The following is a 16791-nucleotide window of genomic DNA, read 5'->3' as shown; positions in this document are numbered from 1 at the left end:
TCACAATATGGCTGTTACTGTGTACAATGTTCTTCTAGTTCTGATCTCTTCACTTATCATCAGTTTGTATAAGTCTTTCCAGGATTTTCTGAAGTCTGCCTGTTAATCATTTCTTATGGAGCAATAGTAGTCTATTATATTCATATCCCACAACTTATTCAGTCATTCCCCAATTAATGGACATCCTTTCAATTTTCAAATCTTTGCAAAGACAAAAAGAACTGCTATAAAAATTTTTCTACTTGTGGGCTGTTTTCCTGTTTTTATGATCTCTTTATTATATAAAAGGTCATTCATATTTTTATAGCCCTTTGGGCATAATTCCAACTTGCTCTCCAGAATGGTGGGATCAGTTCACAACTCCACCAACAATGCATTAGTGTTCCAATTTTCCCACTTCTTTTCTACTTACATTTATCATTTTCTTGTGATAATAGACATCCTTATTTCACCCCTAATCTTACTGGAAATACTTCTAGTTTATACCCATTACAAATAATGCTTGCTGAACTTTACTATTTTAATGAAGACTCCATCTATTCCTGCTTCCTAGTGTTTTTGATGGGCATGGGTGCTGTATTTTTTCCAATGCTTTTGCTGCGTCTACTGAGATAATCACATCAGTTCTGTGAGCTTTGTTGTTGATATGGTCAGTTATGCTGATAGTCTTCCTAATACTGAACCAGCCCAGCATTGTTGTTATAAATCCTTCCTGGTCATAGTGTATTATTCTCAAGATAAGCTACTGTAGCCTCTTTGCTAAAATTTTATTTCAAATTTTGCATTTATATTCATTAGGGAGATTGATCTATAATTTTCTTTCTCTGTTTTGACTCTTCTTGGTTTAGGTATCACTACCATATTTGTGTCATAAAAAGAATTTGGCAAGTCTCCACCTATTTTCACAAATAGTCTGTGTAGACTTGGAACTAATTGTTCTTTAAATGTTTCATAGAATTCACTTGTAAATCAATCGAGCCCTGGAGATTTTTTTCTTAGGGAGTTTCCAGATGAGTTGATCAATTTCTTTTTCTGAAATGGAGTCATTTAAGTGTTTTAGGGCCTCTTCTGTTAATTAATCTGGGCAATTTATGCTTTTGTAAATATTCATTCATTTCACTAAGATTGTCAGATTTATTGGCATACAGTTGAACAAAATAGTTCCTAATTACTGTTTTAATTTTCTCTTCATTGGTGGTGAATTCACTCTTTTCATTGTTGATGCTGTTAATTTGGTTTTCTTCTTTCTTTGTTTTAATCAAATTTATCAACAGTTTATCTATTTTATTGTTTTTTCCATAAGACCAGTTTTATTTATTAGTTCAATAAAATTTTCTTATTCTGAATTTTATTCATCTCTCCTTTGGTTTTCAGTATTTCTGGTTTAGCATTTAATTGGGGATATTTATTTTGTTCTTTTTCTAACCTTTTTAGTTGTACACTGAATTCATTGATCTCTTCTTTCTCTGTTTTATTCATGTAAGCATTTAGAGATATAAAACTTCTTCCTGAGTGCAGGTTTTATTGCATTTCATAAGTTTTGGTCTGTTTTATCCGTTCTCTCATTATTGTCATTCTCTTGGATATGGTTATTGATTGTTCCCATGATATATTGCTTGACCCATTCATTCCTTAGAATTAGATTATTTCATTTTCAATTAATTTTTAGTCTGTCTTTCAATGGCCTTTTATTACATGTAATTTTTATTGCATCATGATCTGAAAAGGATGCATTTAATATATCTGCCTTTGTGCATTGGATTGTGAAGTTTTTATGCCCTAATATGTGATCAATTTTTGTGTAAGTGCCACATATCACCAAGAAAAAGATATATTCCTTTTTATCCCCATTCAATTTTATCCAGAGTTCAACAATCTCTCATTTTTCTAAAATTCTATTCATCTTCTTAACTACTTTCTTGATTTTATTTTTGTTTAGATTTATCTAGTTCTGAGAGGGGGAGGTTAAGGTCCCCCACAAGTATAGTTTGCTGTCTATTTCTTCCTGTAACCCCTTTAACTTTTCCTCTAAGTATTTGGATGCTATACCACTTGATGCATAGATGATATTACTTCATTATCTATGGTACTTTTCAGCAGGATGAAGTTTCCCTTCTTATTTTTTTTAATTAGATCCATTTTTGCTTTTGCTTTGTCTGAGATCAGAATTGCTACCCCTTCTATTGCTATTTCAGCTGAAGTATAATATGTTCTCCTCCAGCCTTTTACCTTTACTCGGTATGTATCCCTCTACTTCAAATGTATTTCTTGAAAATAACATATTGTAAGATTAAGTTTCTTAATCCACTCTGTAATCTGCTTCTGTTTTATGGGAGAGCTCATTCCATGCACATTCACAGTTTTGATCACTATCTATGTCTTTCTCTCCATCCTATTTCTTCCCTGTTTGTGTTTTTCTCTCTCCTTTCCCCCTTTCCCTTCTCACTAGAGTTTTGCTTTTGACCACCACTTCCCTCAGTCTTCCTTTCCTTCTATAGCCGGCTTCCTTTTTTTCCCCTTTCCCTTTACTACTTCTTTCCTCCTTTTGCTCTACCCCTTCTTTTCTTTCCCCTTTCCTCTCCTACTTCCTAAAGATTTCTATACCTTACTGATTATGTTATTCCCTCTTTGAGTCAAATCTGATGAGATTAAGCTTCAAATAATATTCATCTCCCTCCCTTCTTTCCCTCTATTGTATAGTTTTCTGTGCCTTTTCATGTGATGTAATTTACTTTTGTCTGCCTCCTCCTTTCCTCTTCTCCCAGTGCAATCCCTTTTCACCACATATTTAGATTTTTTTATCATCACATCAAAGTCAACTCATACCCACACCCTCTATCTATGTATACCCTTTTAAAAAACAATATAGTTTTCAAGAGTTACAAGTGTCATCTCCCCTTGTAGGGATACAAATAGTTTGCCCTTATTAATAATATGTTGGGTTTATTTTTTCTTTCTTGTTTACCTTTTTATGCCACTCTTGTATCTTGTATTTGAAGATCAAATTTTCTATTGAGCTCTGATCTTTTCATCTGAAAGGTTTGGAAGACTCGTATTTTATTGAATATCCATCTCTTCCCTTGAAACATTATGCTCTGTTTCTCTGGGTAGATGATTGTTGGCTGCAATCCAAGCTCATTAGCATTGGGGAATATAATATTCTAAGCCCTTTAATATTTAGTGTAGAAGCTACAAGGTCCTGAATAATCCTGACTGTGGTTCCAAGATATTTCAAATGTTTCTTCCTTACTGCCTGAAGTATTTTCTCTTTGACTGATAATTTTGGAATTTAGCTACAATATTTCTTTGCATTTTCAATTTGTAATCTCTTTCAGGAGGTGAAGGACAGATGTTTTTGCTAACTATTTTGCCTTCTGGGCAAAACTCTCAGGGCAGTTTTCCTTAGTGATTTCCTGAAAGATGCTGTCCAGGCTGTTTTTCTTTATCATGATTTTCTGGTAGATCAACAATTTTTAAATTGTCTTTCCTGAATTTTTTTCCGTAGATCAATTGTCTTACCAATGAGGTATATTGTGTTTTCTTCTATTTTTTAATTCTTCTGTTTCTATGTGACTGATTCTTGATATCTTATAGAGTCACTAGCTTCCACATTAGATTTTGTATCTACTTTTCCATTTGGGCCATTTTGCTTTTTAAGGAGTTCTTCAGTGAATTTTTGTGCCTTCTTTTCCAAATGACCAATTCTTCTCAAGCATTTTTGTCCTTCTACAATCAATTTTTGTCCTTCCTTTTCTAAGCTATTGACTGTCTTGCATACCTCTCATTTATTTTCCTAATTTTTATTCTACCTCTCTTTTTTGTCTTTTGAAATCCTTCTTGAGCTCTTTCCAGAAGACCTTTCAGGCTTGAAACCAATTGATATTCCCCTTTGAGGTCTTGGATGTGGGTATGCTAGTAATGTTGTCCTCTTTTGAATTTGTGCCTTGAACTTCCCTGTCCTTTAATAAGAATCTATGGACATTGTCTGTTTTTGCTTTTTGCTCTTAGTGTTTACTTAATTCCTGGCCTTTATAGTTGAGCTCTCCTTCCAGAGAGCAAGGGGCACTAACCCAAGCTTCTTTAGCTTGGACTCCAGGGACCTGGTCACTGGCTTTGTGTACTGGGGCCTCAAGTGCTGGTAGCTGGTAGGGGTCTGGCACCTTACCTGGTGCTGAACTGGGGTCAACAACACTGGAGCTCTTAGGGTGGAGATGGAGAGTCTGGCCCCTGGGGAATACTTGCTCACCCAGGTCTTGCACTTGAATGCTTGGCTATTAGAGGATGTCTGACAGCCTGGAGCTTTGCCTCCTGGAATTGTGCTTCCTGGAGTTGTGCTGAAGCACTAAGAGATTTGATTGTTGGAGAATGGTTCTTTGAGCTCATGTCTACTGGTTTCTTTGCCTGTGGTGAGGCAGTCAAGGGTCCTGGTGTAAGGACTTGCCTACTGCACCACCCTAGGGCTCAGGATCTTCCCCTGGTTTGCTGAGATGGTGCTTGTTGCTGGCTTACTGAGATGCCTCCCATCCTGTACTGTTCCCCCTCCTCCAGAGCAAGAGAAGCCTTTCCCTTTAATCCCCTAAGCTTCCTTGGCTTCAAGACTGCTGATCCCCATCTTTCTCATGGCTCAGTTGTTCCAGAGTATTTCCTGAGGCATTATTTTCTGGGATTTCAGAGGTCATTGAGGAAGGGTGAGATTGACTTATTTCTTATTCTGCCATCTTGGCTCCCGGAAGTGAGAACCTCTGTGTTCTAAAATTTATAGTAGCTCTCTTTGTGGTGGCAAAGAACCTCAAACTGTAGGGGAATGACTGAACAAGCTGTGGTCTGTTATTATGATGGAATATTACTTTACTATAAGGAAAGATGATCTCAATGCTCTTAGAAGAATATGGATAGACTTGCAGAAAATAATAAAAAGCAAAATTAGCAGAACCAAGAGAATGTTATATACAGTTAACAGCAATATTGTTTTAAGAACAAGTGTGAGTGAATAAGTCATCTCGACTATTATAAATACCTGAATTAACTACAAAGGGCATATGAAGAAAGATGCTATCTGCATCCACAGAAAGAACTGATAAATAGAAGTATATGTAGAATGATTTTACATGTACATACGCACACACACACACACACAATATCTGTGACTAATTGCAGCCCTCTCTAGTGTTAGAGTAGGAGGAAGAAAAATAGAATTTTACATAATAACCTTATTATATATGTAAAAGGAATAGCAACTTGTACATAATTGCTTTATAGTTTCATGTGCAATTATCCTTTTAAAAAAATGTGCTGTTATGAAAATTTTTGTTTTATTCTATAAATTAAAAATAAAATAATAGAAAAGAGTGGAAAGTAAAGTACATTTTGATGTTTTTGTGGGGGTGGGGGTGGGTGGGGAACCAAGATACATACTTGTAGTTTCCCTGAGTTAGGTAACACCCCATAAGGAGACTCCTATTAACACAGGTTTGCACTTACTCTGTTAATTATAGTCTTGGAGAATAGCCTGGGGCACTAAGTGTTTCACTTGCTCATAATTCAGAAGCAAGTATGTGAGAAAGGTAAAACTCAAAATCAGGTCCAGTTTTCTAGTCTTCCTAACTCTGTGGCCAACTTTCTATTATAGTACATGACCTCAGAGGTAGTCTATGAAATGTTAGGTTGCCTCTATATAGGTATAGGGGTTTAATTTCATATATTGTCACCCTGATCAATATTTCACCATTTTTACTCCATTATAATCAATGATTAAAACCTTGAAAAAAACCTCAGTATACCCTAGCATCCATACTATTAACCTATAACTCTGTTCCCCTTTTCAATTAAACCCCTTAGAAAGCTACTTATACATATCACCTTCACTACCTCGCATCTTTTTTCTTTGTTTTGCAATACAATATTTCAAAATGTTTAATTATATAATGTCAATAAAATTTCATGGGGGAAAGAAATACATTATTTAATGCAGCTACAATGATCAATTCTTTTAAAACATTATTTTATCTAAACAGCCTAATCCATTCTAGGAATTTATCTTGATTTGGGAAAAGATGTGCTTTATCTCTTTTCATGGATTGGAGGAACAGTTAGATCCATTAGGAGGTAAAAAAAAAATCCATGAATGATTCCAAGCTGGGCAACTCTTTTGTAGAGGAAGCCGAGATTGATCATTTAGTCTCTTTCGGTTTGAAAGCTCTGTCAGTAAAATTAAGGGCAATTATTCAGCACCTCGAGAAAATCCTATTTTTTTTCCAGGAGGGTAAATATTTTACTTTCACATTTATTTTGTTTGAATTAAATTGTTTAAGATGAGTATTTTGCATATAGCATCTGTAATTGAAAAAACTATTATTCTAAATCTGAGACATTATAAGAATGCTAAATAACCAGATAGTAGATAGACCACAGTGTCATGTCAAGAATAACAGCAATAAGTTGATGCCACCAGGGCAAGTTGACAGTTTGGGGAGTCCTCACTCTTCCCCTTTGAAAATTTGTCAAATTACTATTGATATCGACATCATTTTGGTCATCAAGAGACATGAACGTTTCCATAAGTAAAAGGAACCTTAAAAAGTAGGCTATATAAGGAACTTTGAATATATCATGTACAGCTTTTTTTTTAGAATATCAAATTTAGAAAGGTAGTTTCAATGTTTCCCTTCTTGTAAATGTTCTTTTTCAAACTTCCTTCTACTTTCTTCTATATATTTCTTTAAATTTTTATTTCTTTAAATTTATGGAATAAAATAAATACTTCCATAAAACAGTACAATAAAAAAGATAATTGCACATGAAACTGCAAATCTGCTTTGTACAATTTAGTATTCCTTTCAAATATGCACTAAAATGATCATGTAAAATCATCATCTTTTGTCTTCCCTCCCACCCACCCTAGAGATGTCAACTATTAGACGCAAACGTTATATATGTAAAATTATTCTATACATACTTTTACTTATCAGTTCTTTCTCTGGATGTAGATAGCATCTTTCTTCACCCGTCCTTTATAGTTAATTTGGTTCTTTATAAAAGTCATAATAACTTATTTGCTCAAAGTGGTTCATCGTTGCTTTTAATTGTATTCAACATTCTCTCACTTCTGCTCATTTTGCTGTTTTTCATGCAAGTCTATCCATGTTTTTCTAAGATCATCAAGCTCATTATTTCTTATAGCCCAGTAGTATTCCATTACAATCATATACAACTTGTTCAGCTATTTCCCAATTGATGGGTATCCCTGCTATTTTCAGTTTTTGACTGCCTTAAAGAAAGCTGCTATAAACATTTTAGAACATATATGTTCTTTTCCTTTTTTTCCTAATTATTTTTGGAAATAGACCAAGTAGTGGTAAAGCAGAAAATTGGGGAAAAGTTTTTATAAATGGTTTATCTGTTATGTATTTAAAAAAAAAACTTTCATTGGTGTATTTTTTCTTCTTTACTGCTTTACCCACATTATTTCCAGTCTGTACTATAACCTTATAACATTCCTTTTTCTGAAAATAAAAGCACTTCCTATTTAAAAAATCAATCAAAATAAATTTGTTTTATTGGTTGAATCTGAAAAGATCTTTGAATCTAATATCTTTCTACAAAGCAACAAGTATATGCTTGATCATCAGTCTTTCGATTTCATGATTGGTCACTGCATTGATCAGGGTTCTTAAGACTCTCTGACTCTGTCTCTCTATCTCTGTCTCTCTCTGTTTCTCTCTGTGTGTTTCTCTCCATCTCTGTCTCTCTTTCTTCTGAGTCTTTTCTTTGTTTTTCACTCGCCCAAATCTCTTTACTAGGAGCCATTTTGCATCTAGTGGTTTTTTTTAACTGGTTCTTTTTAGCTAAATATCCTTTAAAAATATCAAAAACAACATATTCAAAACAGAATTCATCATGTTCTCCTCAACCCCATTCTCTTAATTTCTCTAGCACTGTTAAGTGAGCAAACATTTATTAAGTGCTTACCATATATATTTGGCATTGCTCTAAACTGTTCTTATCAAGAGAACCATTATATTTCAATGAAATTCCCAATCCAGAGCCATTCTCACTTACTGCAAAGTGTAATGAACTGCCTAATTTTCTTCCTTCTATCTCTGTAATATTTGTCATACATGTAACCTTCTCTTCACCCACACAGTCATTAATTTGAGATACTCTTGATCTCTTTCATGAATTAGTATAAAAACCTTTCAATTGGTCTCCCTGGTTCAAGTCTTTCCTCACTTTAATATATTCCCACAGCACTCCCAAGTACAGTCTTAACCAGACTAAAATGTAATTGGGAAATATTTAGCAAAATACGTAAAAATAAAATAAAACATGAAATTAATATATAATTTTCTAAGTCAGTACTTGGCTTGTAGAGATCTTTAAGTATGGTGTTATAGCCCCCATTTCTATTTGAATTCAGAACTACTGACCTAAGCAATTGCCAAAGTGATTTTCCTAAAATAAGAGTCTAACCACATCATCCCTTTACTGCATAAATTTCAATTTTTTCACTATTAATGCCAGGATAAGAAATAAATTCTGTTTGACATTGTATAGTCTTTATAATCTGGCACCTTCCCAAATTTCTTGTTTTCCTACAAATTTTTCTCCTCTGGTCTAGCCATACTGGCCTACTTACTTTTCCTGAAACCCAAAGAGTAATTTCCCATCACCATCCTTTTGTACCGCTGTCTCCCATATTGATAATGCTCACTCTTTCTCCTTCTTAGAACTGGTAGCTTTCTTCAAAACAACTCAAGTTGTATCTCATGCAGGAAACCTTTCTCAGTCCTCCTAGGGGCTCTTGCCTTACCTTCTAAGATTACCTTACATCTCTGTTTGGATATCTTATATTTCTATGGTGTTCCCGAAATTATCTGTTCCTTGAACGCAAAAACTATTGTTGACGTTTTTCTGTATTCCGAGTACTTTAGTTATATAGTTAGAGACTGATTAAAACTTTTCTGGAATATTGGCCAAGGCACGAATTAAATGATTTAGCTAAATATCCCTTGTAATCTTGCCTAATATAATATTGCATGTTCATTGAAGGAATTTAGGGTTCTAGATACCTATAAAATCAAAATAATTGACTCCAACTATTAGTCATGTCAAATAATTCAACTATTTGCTGAACAATGTGGAGTACAATCAACTGTAAAGATTCCTAAAATAAAGAAAGCATGACACATTTCAGATGTGACATTTGGAATATGAAGAGAAATTGAATATGACCCTACCCTTATGACCTTTGCCCAAAGGCTATGATATATGAATGAGATCATACCATAATTATTATAATTTGCCAGTATAAAAATTTAGTATAGAAGTTATATATAAATAATAACAGGCTAAAATGGAAAGCTAACAGATGGAGACCTTCCTCTCTTCAGCACCTGACTTCATTTGAACCTTGTACTGGATCAGATCCCTCTAGCTTGGATGATTTTTGCCCCATGAACTGAACTTCTGTTTAAAATTTCTTTTGAGATCACATTTCATGCTGTTTGCCCTTGACACCAGTATTAACAGTGGCTCTTTGTACTAATATCCTGGGTGCTAGACATCATTTAATTAAAACTAATATTGCAGTTGCTTTCTTTGGTTTCCATATCACTAGATGCACCATTAACTTCTGGTGACTTAAAACCTGATTTTTTTTACTACCCACTCCTAGCTCCCCAATCCTATCTTAAATTTGTAGATTTTTGACCTCATGTGAAACATTATATTTTTCACTGTTTAATTTGATCTTATTAGATTCAGCCAAATGTTCCAACCTGTCAAGACCTCTTTGGATCTTGACTGTCACCCAGCAAGTTAGCTGTCCCTTTCAGCATTATGTCCTCTTCAAATATGACAAGCATGCCATCTGGGCTTTTATTCACATCTTGATAAAAAAAGGTTAAATAGCACAGGGCCAAGGACACTAAAGTTCTTTTAAAACTGATATCAAATTTTAAGAAAAATAAGCTGTACTTTTAATGAAGTTTTGGAAAATGCAAAGGTGTCCACATTTTTGATTTGGAGACTGTGATCTCCATAGTTATATGCAGCCCAGAGAGGGAGAAAAAATGTAAAATCTAGTTTTAAGTCTTTTCCTATCTTTTTCCCTAGTGAGCTTAAGTGTGCAGCTAACCCTGTCATGATTTCCTTCCAATGCTGAATGGAGTTGTTTTAAAAACCAAGTTACTATCTCATCCAATTAACTCTCCTCTTCTCCTTGATCAATGCTCAATTAACATTGAATTACTTTAGTAGAAAGCTTGGTAGTCTTGCTGCTAGTAAATCATCTTATTGTTTCAAGGGGATAAGATATTTTTGTGCAAAAATGAATTGCTTAAAGCAAATTACGCTGAGGTTTGCTCTTAAAAAGTAATATTGAGTAACAATAATAACAGCTAGCATTTACATAGCATTTTAAGATTTTCAAAGCACTTTAAAATATTATCTAATTTAATCTTCATAACAAGGTAGCAATTATCATGGCCATTTCACAGATGAGGAAATAGAGGCGAACATAGGCTAAGTGACTTGCGCAGGGCAATATATCTAGTAATTGTCTGAGGCAAGATTTGATCTCAGTTTTTCTTGGCTGGAAGTCTAGTGTTCTATCTACTATACCACCTAGTTTCCTAGTACCCTTAGAAATAGTACATATTTAGGGTTTAAAAAGTCACCTAGTATGACTAGAACACTAAGCATATGAAAAAGAATGATAGAATATAACCCTGAAAGACTGATTTTGGTGGTCTGTGAATATTAGGCCTCCATGACTTGGGAAACAATATCAGAGGTGCTGAAGAATTTTGAGCAGAAGGCAGACATGGCCAGATCTGTGCATGAGGAGTTTATTTTAGCAATGGCATGTAGTCATTTTCAGTGATTTGGATCATGAATACTGGAATATTTTCAAGTTTTAGACTGCATAGAGCCAGCTAATGCAGTAGATGAGAGTATCTAAAAATCTCTTGATATGTTAGCATGATGTAAGAAACTGACTATGTAAAATTCATAGGGATAAGTAAATAGTCTGAACTGTTATCTATCTATCTATATGTATATATGCGTATGCATATATGCATACGCATATATACATATGTACACACATATATGTATGTATATATAGATTACATTTTATGTATGCTTGTCAGCCTCCTCTCCCCTTACCTGCAAACACACATACACACATTTTTTTTAATTTCTTAATTTCCTTAATTCCTTAATTCCCATCATGAGTCACCAGCCTTTCTTCCTACCATAGGAATCAGAGAGGTCAACTTCATGTGCCCTGACCTTGATCTTTCTGGTGTAACTCATCTAACACTGTCATAGTACAACCTCTTATTTATAATGCAATACCTTTATATAAGATTTCATTCATTTTTGTTTCTCCTTTCCCCATTTTGTGTCACTATCAACTCTCATATTTTCAGACCATAACCTTCCTCATCCCATTATCTCACTTCCATTTTTTTTCTATTTTGTTTTGGTAATTAACTCATCCATCTATCCTATCATCATCCTTATTTTTTCTTCCTTTCCATCTACTTCACAAAAAAAACTTTTTCTGTTCTTTAGACTTTTCTCCAATTGATATTTGGATTCACTAAGCTTCTGCTCAAAAGTGTGTATTACTCTATTTCCAGTTCTCATCTCCCTTTTTTATGCAATAAACTTTGTTCCTTGAAAATGGTTTACTCTCTAATTTCTTTCTCTGTCTACATCCTGAAATACTTATTTTCTCTAGCTATCACTTATGTTTTAAATCCTGTTCTCTTCTACTTCACTGCCTTGTGTCTCAACTCACTACCATTATTGGTGGCACAATTATGACCCTTTGATCAACTCAGCTAGTCTGCTAGAGAATACAATTCTCAAAGAGATGAAATAGGGCTATTTCATACCAAATTTACCAAATTGTATTGCTACATAGGTTTAGCCTATGATGTTTTAGAGTGAAAATCAAAGTAGGATTCTCTAATACTTCAATAATGAGTTATTAATATTATTATCATTATCTCCAATCTGATCAGTGCCCTCTCTTAGGAGTTAACGTACTCATCGGTAGCAACTGTGACATAATACTTCCAGGAATGTAATTAGATAAAATTACCTTGGCTGAAATTTGTACATCACTAATGTCTTTTAAGTGATATATTTTTGGAGAAGATATGAGACCATTTTCATCTGTACCTCCTCCCATCTAGTTACACATTCCCATAAAGAAAGCTGGGGATATTAAACAAGAGACTTTAAAAGACATATGATTTTAAAGATATAAGCATTAATTTTATCAATGTGGAAATTGAGATATATGGAGTTCAAGTGTTTCACCCAAGATTGTACAGAGCAAGATAGCTAGTGGAAAAACCTCTGCTTGAACCTAATCATTTCTGACTTCAAGGCCAGTGTTTTTTGTTTTGCTTTTATTTCTTGCTCTAACACACTGCTTCATGAATTTTAAAAAGCTGCTTTGGGGACTAACCATAAATGATAATTGCTGAAATGGAAATGATTGATAAAGAAAAGTTGAAATGATCAATATTATCATCGTGTTCTTTTATTTTTAATCTTCTGGCATATTTTGTTTATTTGCTATGCTGGCAGATAGATTTTAAGCCAAGCATATATTTTCAGATATCATAAAGAAATTTGGCAGAGGAATGAACAAAAGAGCCAAAAATAAAGGGCAGTCATAAATGGAACAATTTCAATCTGGAAAGTGATACTATTAAGATTAATATTTAAGAATTTATTTTAGCTTTTAATATGTGAAAAATGATGCAGATAATATAACAAGAAAGGGGACTAATTTTTCTACAATGAAGAAGAAAATAATAAGGCAGAAAAGTTCACAAACTTGATCATGAAAATCTAGGAATGATGCAGACATTTGTTGGCAATCACAATTCTCAGAACAGATAAATGTCAAATAAATCGCCAAAACATATGGGTAAAAATACCAGCTTAATGACTTGGCAGAGAAAACATTTAGCATCATCAAATTTCCATAGAGGAATTTAGAATTCCTTTGATACTGTTAGTAAATGTGCTACTGGAATTAGAGATAGAAATATGAAACGTCTCTCTTTTAAAAATCTGCTTGGTTCTAACATTCTTGGTCATAAAAAACTTATTTATGTGAAATTGTACACATTTCATGAAAAACACTTTAAGAAGAATGGATTAGGGCTATGCTGGTATTTTATATGCACAGGATACAGTTTTGAATATAGTCTGATCTAGCTATGTCAAGGGATAAATAGAATCCTAGTTAGTCTTTACTGCAGAATAATATTAAGGATATATTCTAAACTCATAAGTAACTTATGAAGCATGATTTAAGAAGAGGAGAAGGTGGAAAAAAATAATATCTGGAATAGATTAAATCATAGGAGGAAATACCAATGTAACCAATCATACTAATCTTTCAAAATTATGCCATATGCTAGAAATTTGAAAAGTGAAAAGAGACAAATATTAGAAAATATCCAAAATAAGTAGCAGCGCTTTAAAAGAAATGGACTTCTTGATATCACTGAAATCTTCTCTTTAACACTGTAAACATAAGTGGATTTAGATTTGGAAGAGTCTCATTGACAATTTGTAATGGTAATTTAAATGGGAAGATCTTTCAACACTTATTAATAGACCCATGTGACCTGCCTGGTCACATGGTAACCTGAATCACATAAATTTGAGTCACATGGAGACTGTGGTGGAAGGAGTTTGCTGAAGGGTGGAAGAGGAAGAGGCAGAGCTGGAGCAGAGCTGAGAAGAAATTGGTCAGAGTCTAGTCATAGCTAGGAGGCAGGCAGGCAACTGACTAGTGTGAGTGAGAGAGCTTGTGTGTGATTTTCTCTAAGGGAACCTGTTTGTGATTTGTGTCAGGGAACTGGTTTGTGGGAAGTCCAGTGGGGGGAAGGCTTGGAGATGGTGTTACTCTTTGCATTGTTAATGTGTATGGCTTTCTTTTTTACTATGATGTATTTGGCTTTTTGGTGTCTGAATAAATGTTTTGACTCTGTCTTACATGTGGAGATTCTGTGATATTTCGCTATTCATAATTGCACTGAGATATTCATGGGCTCTGTAGGTGCTGTGAATATTGTATTGATGCTACACCATCTTCTTTTTTGAGTTAACAAAACATGATCAAAAAAAGATGAGGTGAAGGGATTTCCCAGTAGCTACCAACAAAGCTAGCAACATAGCTAGCAACAAAGAGACCTGCGAATTAAGGTAAGGTTCTTTGACTATTCTGTCATTGATCTTTCTCATAGACCATCATACATCTATCTATTTATTAAAGAAACATGTATTAATTATTATTTTTGTGCAACAGATTAAGCCAGATGCTGGGGAAATTTATAGATTATAGAGACTAACCTCAATGACCATATTCTTCAAAAACTGTTTCAAGAATTATTCCTTCCCTCAATATTAATAAACAATAAGCCTCTGTCTTTCTTTTCATCTCTAGTTCTATGAATCTTATGAACAACAACAAAACTAAACAGAAAAATAAATTTTCAGTGATAGAAAACTTTATGTAAATTCATTTTCTTTTTGTTATTTATTATAACATACTTTATGTCATCTTTGCTATCTTATTAGGAAGACAACAGCTTAATTTCTTATTTAAAATTTTCATTATTGGGGACAGAGCCAAGATGGCGGAGTAGAAAGACACACATACACATAGCTCTGAACCCACAACCCATAGAACGGCTAGAGGGAAGCAACTCATGGCGAATTCTGCACCCAGAGGCCACGGAACATTGCAGCGAGGGAGATTTCTGTTCCGGAGAGACCTGCAAAGCTCTCGCGGGGGTCCTTCGCGCTGCGGACTGGGCGCCGGGACTGGTAGCTGAGTGCTGCCATGCTGTGGCCGCGGCACCAAGAGGAAAAGATCCAAGCGGGCTTCAGGGACGGGATCTCCAGCGGCCACGTGGGTCCCTCCACCCACAGAGGGACCTGCAAACCTCTCGTAAAAGGTCCGTAGCGTTGCAGACGCAGAGCCCAGCCCAGACCTGCCGCGGCCACGGCACCGAGAGGTACAAATCCGAGCAGGCTTCGTGGACGGGATCTCCAGCGGCCGCACAAGTCCCTCCACCCACAGGTGATGGGGGTTGGTGAGAGAGTCTCTTTGGCGGGTCGAGAGGGGACTGAGGTGCCCCCATAACTCAGGCCCCCCGGGGACGTGGAAGCTGAGAGGCGGCTGCAGACCGGGGCTCCCCAAGTGGGCGGGAGCCTGGATCCATTGTGGAAGGTCTGTGCATAAACCCCCTGAGGGAACTGAGCCTGAGAGGTGGCCCTGCCCCCACCTGAGCACCTGAACTTAATCTCACACTGAATAGCAGCCCTGCCCCCGCCAAAAGCCCTAAGGCTGGAAGAAGCATTTGAATCTCAGACCCCAAAGGCTGGCTGGGAGGATCAGGAGGCGAGGTGGGTGTGAGGAGAATATTCAGAGGTCGTCACTGGCTAGGAAAATGCCCCAAAAAGGGAAAAGAAATAAGACTATAGAAGGTTACTTTCTTGGTGAACAAGCATTTCTTCCTTTCCTTTCTGATGAGGAAGAACAATGCTTACCATCAGGCAAAGACACAGAAATCAAGGCTTCTGTGTCCCAGACCACCCAATGGGCTAAGGCCATGGAAGAGCTCAAAAAGAATTTTGAAAATCAAGTTAGAGAGGTAGAGGAAAAGCTGGGAAGAGAAATGAGAGACATGAAGTCAAAGCATGAACAGCAGATCAGATCCCTGCTAAAGGAGACCCAAAAAAATGCTGAAGAAAATAACACCTTGAAAACTAGCCTAACTCAATTGGCAAAAGAGGTTCAAAAGGCCAATGAGGAGAAGAATGCTTTCAAAAGCAGAATTAGCCAAATGGAAAAGGAGATTCAAAAGCTCACTGAAGAAAACAGTTCTTTCAAAATTAGAATGGCACAGATGGAGGCTAAGGACTTTATGAGAAAGCAAGAAATCACAGAACAAAGTGAGAATAATGGAAAAATGGAAGATAATGTGAAATATCTCATTGGAAAAACAACTGGCCTGGAAAATAGGTCCAGGAGAGACAATTTAAAAATTATGGGACTACCTGAAAGCCATGATCAAATGAAGAGCCTAGACATCATCTTTCATGAAATTATCAAGGAAAACTGCCCTGAGATTCTAGAACCAGAGGGCAAAATAAATATTCAAGGAATCCACAGAACACCGCCTGAAAGAGATCCAAAAAGAGAAACTCCTAGGAACATTGTGGCCAAATTCCAGAGTTCCCAGGTCAAGGAGAAAATATTGCAAGCAGCTAGAAAGAAACAATTCAAGTATTGTGGAAATATAATCAGGATAACACAAGATCTAGCACCCTCTACATTAAGGGATCGAAGGGCATGGAATAGGATATTCCAGAAGTCAAAGGAACTAGGACTAAAACCAAGAATCACCTACCCAGCAAAACTGAGTATAATACTTCAGGGGAAAATATGGTCTTTCAATGAAATAGAGGATTTTCAAGTATTCTTGATGAAAAGACCAGAGCTGAAAAGAAAATTTGACTTTCAAACACAAGAATGAAGAGAACCATGAAAAGGTGAACAGCAAAGAGAAGTCATAAGGGACTTACTAAAGTTGAACTGTTTACATTCCTACATGGAAAGACAATATTTGTAACTCTGGAAACATTTCAGTATCTGGGTACTGGGTGGGATTACACACATACACATGCATACATGCACACATACATAGAGACAGAGTGCACAGAGTGAATTGAAGAGAATGGGATCAT

The sequence above is a fragment of the Notamacropus eugenii genome, chromosome 2, assembly GCF_028372415.1.
Source record: "Notamacropus eugenii isolate mMacEug1 chromosome 2, mMacEug1.pri_v2, whole genome shotgun sequence".
In the NCBI taxonomy this organism is placed as follows: domain Eukaryota; kingdom Metazoa; phylum Chordata; class Mammalia; order Diprotodontia; family Macropodidae; genus Notamacropus; species Notamacropus eugenii.
This window is presented reverse-complemented; position numbering follows the sequence as displayed.